Genomic DNA, 7778 nt, shown 5'->3' on the forward strand with positions numbered 1-7778 from the left:
TTTTTTCTACTTGTGTGATACCGTGATACTAAAGGTTTGATTCAATAGGTTGGAAGAACATTTGTTGTAAGAGGTAATGTAACCTATTAACTTTGTGGTCTGAAGTGTTTGGCTGTTGAGCTGGATTCCTTATTAGACCAAACAATTTGTTACTTGGAATTTTCAGAGATATAGCTTCATTCTTAAAAGAAAAAAATTAATATGGCTTGAGTTGTATCTTAAAATTTTTCATTCATTATACTTAATTCTGCAGGTGCTAGTCTTAGAAGTAAGTATACAAAATGAAACAGCGGAGGAATTCCCCATGTGATTTGTTTTCCAAAGTACTGAGAACAAAATCCTGAGCTTTCCTAGGTCTTGTTACTCAGCAAGGCTCATGAATGGAAATATAGTGCCTAATCATATTCTGTTTAAAAGGTAAATACAGATGAGGAAAAAGAAAGAAGAAATCAGGCATCATTTAATAATTAGGTGTGAAACAAAAGAGAACTTGTAAATAAAAATATATGAAAAAAGTTGGGATTATAACAATTTTACATGCATTTAACATGTATTTCTGTGCCTGCGTGTCTGTTTCTACGTGCTAGCCATAGAGGAAATCAGAGGACAACTCTCTAGAGTCGCTGTGTCTTTCCACCATGTGAAATAGAGAATTGAGCTTAAGTCTTTCAGCATGGAGGCAAGTATACTTACCAGCTGAATTATCTCACCAAACTTGTAATACAAATTTTCTTGATCATTAAAAATATAAAAGTTGCCAGGCAGTGGAGGTGCAGGCCTTTAGTTACAGCACTTGAGAGGCAAAAGAGGTTCTCTGTGATTTCAAGGCCACTCTGGTCAAGAAAGCAAGTTTCGGGACATCCAGCACAATGCAGAGAAAACCCTATCTAGATAAAAACAAACAACCCAAAGAAAATAAAATTGGATATATGCCTCATCGTAAGAATGTTCATAAGTCATAACATACTTCACATATAGGATATTTTATAAGCGTGTAGACCCAGTAAAAACTAACTAAATGTTCCTTAAAATGATTAGAAATCATCTTACCTTGCTCTCAAAAGTTACTTTATTGTAAGACAAATTTATCTTTAAACACCGTCAAAACTCCAAGATGTAAGTCTTTTAAGTCTGCATCCACACGGGGGCTTCGAGTACAAGGTTATAGCAAGATGCAAACATATCTTTTTACATGAAGACCCATGAGGTAATTGTTAATGATCAGAAACTACAAAAGTCCTGCAAAAGGGCAGAGTGCTATTCACAATATGTTAACGTTACCTTGAGTAGTATACAGATAGGGCGCTCTTGAAGAGTTCGGGAATAATGAGCACATGGTGAGAAGTGCATGGAAACAAATTAAATAAACACACGAATCTTTACCTGCAAATCATCTGTATTGAATTTAAAATATCATATGCTACTTTGCTGCCAGAGAGACTATTTTTGGACATATGTTTATACTTGTTATTATGTTTGTAAAAATTTCCTCCATGCCATTTCATGTAATGCTACTGAATTAATTGAGCCTCCCAGCTTAAGTAGCTGAAATTAGGGCAGGTCGAGCTCTTCAATATCTGCCCTTTCTATGGCACTATTTCAAATTCTCCACTGCATATTCTAATTTCACTTAGAATGTGATCCCACAGTTCTTCCTGCCCCTGAATCAAACAGGTTCATTATCATGTCAGTGTTCTCACAAAATAAGTCCCACAGTCATCTGAAGCATGTTTGCAAAGAGGAGCAATTTCCAAAGAGCTCAAAGCCATAAATGAACACAAAGCTACAGTCTGCCATGGTCCTTGACATACTAATGGGCTGGCATGTCCATGGAAACAGACCTTGCTGCCCAAGTGTGCACATCATAAGGAAAGCAAAAGCAAATTTGAAAAACAGTCATTAGTTTGCTTTTATTTGGGTTTATCTACATCTTGCTCTCTGTTAGCAGATTCCAAAGAGGTTTTAAAGAAGAAACTTCAGCCAAGCAATCCATTTATAGCTCTTGACAAGGCAGTCATCCCATTTCTTTGTCTACTTCCTTTTGAAGAGAAAATGAATTAGACAGTTTGGAGGAAAATCAGCACATCTTTTTTTTTTCTTTTTTCTTATGCCAACAGTCAAACAAATATCCAAGTTCAGGTCCCTAGTTTCAATCATTTTTCCAACATTAGTGTATATAAATTATCTCAATAAAGATCTTTTTTAGAGTCCAAGAAAACAATTGGCTATCACCTCCCAAAATGTTTCCCAAAGTCCTGAGCTCACAATGATGACAAGAGTGGTTTTGTAACTCATTTTCCTTAAACAAAAAAAAATATATATATTAATACTCTGACCACTGCTCAAAAATCCATGCAAAAACGAAAGAGAGCTGTGTCTCCAAACTAGTTTGCCCACCATGTCTCAGCATTGTCTTCCTGCCTACAGATTTTATCATGAAAAGTGAGTGAATGTTTTTTGTGTGGATAAGTGTGTGTGTGTTGTGTGTATTGTGTGTGTGTGTCCACGTGCAGTGATGATAAGATAGCAGTTCTCAAACTCTGCATAGCAATCACTTTGACAGACACCTGTCTCCAAAAATATTTGCATTATGATTTACAACAATAAGAAAAACTTAATGAAGTTACAACAAGAAAAAAGTTTATGGTTTGGGATCACTACAACATAATGAACTCTGTTAAAGGACTGCAGCATTAGAAGGTTGAGAACCACTGCCCTAGGAGGTCCTAAGAAAGTTGTCTAAAAACTATGCCTTAGTTCACTGTTAACAGAACACAGCCTTCACAATTAAGTTGGTTGGTGGGTGCATTACACCTGAGAGAAGGTACTTAGTTTATAGATAGGTTACAGGGGTCAGGCATGAATGTTTAATTCCCTGATGATAATTTACAATTTATGACTTTGCATAAATACTTTAATGTATCTGTACTTCATTTTTTTATCTGAAAGACTAGTATAATAATATTATCCAGCTATTGATCTGCTTATATAATAAAATTAGGAATTGGAGAGATGGCTCAGTGGTTAAGAGCATTGACTGCTTATCCAGACCACCCAGGTTGACTTCTTAGGACCCACATGACAGCTCACAATTTCCTGCAATTCCAGTTCCAGAGGACCTGACAGTCATGCAAAAACCCAATGCACATAAAACAAAATTGATTAAAATAAGAAAAGAATGAAACAAATTGCACAAATTACTTAAGGTAAATAGCCAGTGTCTCTTCATTAATGTGAGATTGGTTTTGCTTATATTAGAGAATGGGTTTACATAGGTTATATAGGAAAATGTTACAGTAATTTCTATAATAGAGCAATATTCATTTTCTTTAGATTCATATGAATTTATCTTCCCTAATGTATAATATTGTCTGAACCAATGGTTCTTGTAGAAAAAGAGCATATAATTGAGTAATCATTTAGAAAGGAATGCTTATTTGTGACAGCACATTGTCTCTGAAATTCTGCTAATTATTAGGTCTTTGTCACAATGTTTTATATACACACAGTGACCATATCATAATTTCTGGGAAAAGAAATTTATAAAATCTGAAGTTAAATGCTTGATCCAAATTTATCTTAAGCCGCACAACAAATTTTAAAGTCATAAATACTTATTCTATGTTACATATGAGAAAACTAAGTCATATAAATAAGTGTTAATTGACTTTCCTATAGCATTGTAAGTAATACTTGTCTAAGTTAGAATTTGGAATGGGACAATCTAATCCTGTCTTTGGCTGTTAGAAGTTTCAGAGGGTTGTATTTTGAGATTCTAAATATATTTATTTGATTGAAAATGTACAGAAGGAAAGAATAAAAGTTCTTGAATTCTTTAAAAGTTTGGATGGTGTCATTTTTTTTTTCAGGGAAAGAAAATGACAGCAGCCGTAGGCAGTCCTGCCTGCATTACCCATCTCTCCTTAAAAAAACAGTGTAATCTAACTTGAGAGTAGAGGCCAGGAAAGATAAGACCCACCGTCTTCGAAACTGACAACCGAAGATGTAGGTGGTGAATATATGAAGGTTTGAGGACTGCCTTAGTATACTGAATAGGAAAAATGTGTAAACTTGGTGTAGGAAGGAGATTACAATTATAGGATATGAGGTTAATAAAGAAGATAAAACCAGTAGAATTGAGCACATAGACTTTGTTGGGTAAAATTTTAACTTAAAAGCATCCATGAATATGCTGTGCCAAAAGCACAGATACACACATTTTTGTCTTTTCACAGTGTCATAATTTATTGAAAAACAGTAAATTCCCATGGACAGCAGTTTTGAAGGCAGCAGTTTGCCAGATAATCTTATCTACATTAGTAATCCTGATAGAGACAAAAGCAAGTTCTTTAAGTCCATTATTGATTGCTAGTAATAATTCTCATTTCACATAACAAGGTATAAAGCAAATATATACATACATTTTTGTGGTTACAGAAAGAATACAAGTTAATAAGGCTACAGTTAATGTTAAGAAGTTTCAGAAGATATCTAGAAATGAATATACATTCTGAATTGCTAAGGGAAGAAAGCAAAATCAGCCACTGGAAAGGAGCCTTTATTACAGATACCATGGTGAAGATTGAAGATGCAGTAAGTTGCATTGACAAGATATGAGAAACAGGTCCATTAGCAAAAAGAAATCTTGTAGACATTGTCAATAGCATAGGACCCATCTAAACTGAAGATCCAGGAACAATCAAATTTCTCTGTCTGTCCTCGAAACAAACACTCGCTATCAGTTGATAAGTTTCGAGGTGCCACCATCCTTCTACTTGCTCTATGCTGACTATTTTGGGAGGAACGAATGCTGAGCCATGCCTTATGCTTTTTCTTGTTTCTGTGGAATGATTTACGACACCAAGAGTTCTTTATAGTGCCAATTCTTCTTACTAGATTTATGGAGTATCACCCCTTTTACTCTAAAACAGGTCATTTATAAGTCCATATTTCTTGGATGTGACTCAATAGATATAATAAAGAGATCCCCATGCAAGGTACAGATAGAAAACCAATGTTTTACACAAAAAGTTTAAGTTAAGAGAACACTATCCTTTCTAAATAATGCCTCATAACAATGTTATTTACATGTTAAATTCACATCAGCAGGACAACATTAACAGGAATCAAACTTTCCATGTAAGCTACAAAAATAAAATTGGACCACTTATTTTTGGTGAATCAAAGGAAATTTTAGTCCCCTAATCAAATATTTGCTGAGATGATTATGTCTCTCTCAGCTCACAATACAATGTGGTTACCTGACATGGGTATTTTGGTCTTGAAGGCTTTCTCTCATAAATGAATTAATTTTGATTGTGAAAGAAATTAAAGGTACCAATTTGACCCTAGTGTCTGTTATTTTCTTTCACCCTCCCATATTTTGGAAGAACAGCAAGAAAGCTCTCACTGGATTCTAACATGTGATATTAGTTTTCTGAGTATTTAAGAACAGTAAGAAGGTGAATTTCTTTTAGTTATACCACACAGCTTGTGGTACCTTTCTACAACAACAGAAAATAGGCTATATTAATATCTATAATCTTTTGAAAAGAGTAGTAGTTCTATAAAGAGCACACACAAACAAAATGAAAACACGCACAGTTTTGATGAGGACATATTGGTTTCATGTAACATAATACCATCATCTATTCACTCCTTTCAGAATTGGACACAGAATCCACAGAACATGTGCATTGTACCAATGAGAGTGTGGAAAGAATAGGATTAGGGCAAGAACTGAAATATTTTCTTCCAAGGAAAAAACTATTATTAAAGAATATCATGTTGACTATAAAAAATAGAACTTCTGAGAGATGTTTCAACATAATTTCAAAAAGTGTAAAGTTTAGCTATTTGGACTTCTGTTCTGAATTCTCCGTTCAGTTCAGTACCCCATTTTTAATTGGGTTATTTAGAATTTTAATGTCTAGTTTCTTGAGTTCTTATATATTTTGGAGATCAGACCTTTGTCTGATGTGGGGTTAGTGAAGATCTTCTCCCATTCAATAGGTTGCCTTTTTGTCTTAAGGACAGTGTCCTTTGCTTTACAGAAGCTTCTCAGTTTCAGGAGGTCCCATTTATTCAATGAGGTCCTTAATGTCTGTGCTCCTGGGGTTATACGTAGGACTCCTGTGTCCATGCATTACAGTCTACTTCCCACTTTCTCTACTATCAGGTTCAGTGTGGTCAGATTTATATTGAGGTCTTTAATCCATTTGGACTTGAGTTCTGTGCATGGTGATAGATATGGGTCTATTTTCATTCTTCTACAGGTTGACATCCAGTTTTGCCAGCACCATTTGTTAAAGATGCTTTCTTTCTTCCACTGAATAATTTTAGCTTCTTGTCAAAAATCAGGTGTTCATAGGTGTGTGGATTCATATCCAGATCTTCAATTTGATTCCATTAGTCAATGTCTCTGTTTTTATGCCAAACTAAGCTATTTTCATTATTGTAGCTCTGTAATAGTGTTTGATATCAGGGATGGTAATGCCTCCGGAAGTTCCTTTATTGTATAGGATTGTTTTGGCTATACTGGATTTTTGTTTTTCAATATAAAGTTAATTTTTATTCTCTCAAGGTATTTCTTTCCTTGTATAATTTTAGCTCTTTTGGGTGACTGTCCAGTAAGCAAGTTGACTCCATCAAATCTAGAACTTTGGTAGTTGCTTACAATGTCATTTTTGCTTGCATAGGTAATATTATATCTTTCTGGGGTCTTTGAAGACTTAAAGACAAATAGTTATAATTTTCCTTAGCTATGACTAAATATAAATTAGATATAAAACTTTAGACTCACAAAGATAGGATAGATGACAGAGTATGTCCCTTAGTTTGCCAAATGTAAATGAACTAAATATTGTGGATATAATTTTGGATTGATAACTGTTTTTTATATGTAATTTAGCTACATTAAAGTTAAAAATTTCCATTTTAATTGGACAGAAAAGGAGAGATTATGTGGGATGCCCTTATTTATATGAGTTACTTTTATGCTTTGGCCTATTGCGGGGCAGAATACAGTCAGACAGGAAGAGATATATAGAGAGATTAGGCAGAGTCAAATATACATTCTGTAGGTGTCAAAGGAGAAGAAAACACCAGAACCTTACCGGGTAGGTCACAGCTTTATAATGATACACAGAATAATAGAAATGTGTTAATTTAAGTTGTAATAGTTAGTTAATAAAAAGCCTGAGCTAATAAACCAAACAGTGTTGTAATTAATATAATTTCTGTGTAATTATTCAGGTATGGACAGCCAGGAAGTGAACAAGTAGTCTCTGCTTACAAGAAGAACATATTAAACTTTTCTGAAGAGGAAGGAGGAGAAGGAGTGGGTGCGAAGTGAAAGACAGGAGGTTAGGGGAGGAAACTGTGAGAAGAGCGGGGAGGTTATGAAAACTAGTAAAATAAACTAATTAATAAAGTCAAACTTAAAAAAAAATTCACAACTAAAGACAAAAGTTCCAAGGTAGTAAAAATGTGTTAGTTTTACATTTAATGGGATGAATAAAAAAAAAAGTCTTCCATATTTACAAAGTCAGAATAATGTTGACCAAAGTGGTATTATATCTTGTGATACATGCAGGTGAGAAGTGAATTGGAGGTGGAAATTTAAGAACATTAATATCAATGTTCCTTATAAAATAAATGTATTTTCTGACATATCATTCAAATATTGAAAATATCTTAAACCTAAAACTCACTTACTCCACTTAGATCACCAAATATAACTTTATAACAGAATAACTTATGTCATTCTGGCTGTTTAC

This window comes from Microtus oregoni, unplaced genomic scaffold, assembly GCF_018167655.1.
Source record: "Microtus oregoni isolate MIOR12 unplaced genomic scaffold, Mior012 000040F_ref0000088, whole genome shotgun sequence".
In the NCBI taxonomy this organism is placed as follows: domain Eukaryota; kingdom Metazoa; phylum Chordata; class Mammalia; order Rodentia; family Cricetidae; genus Microtus; species Microtus oregoni.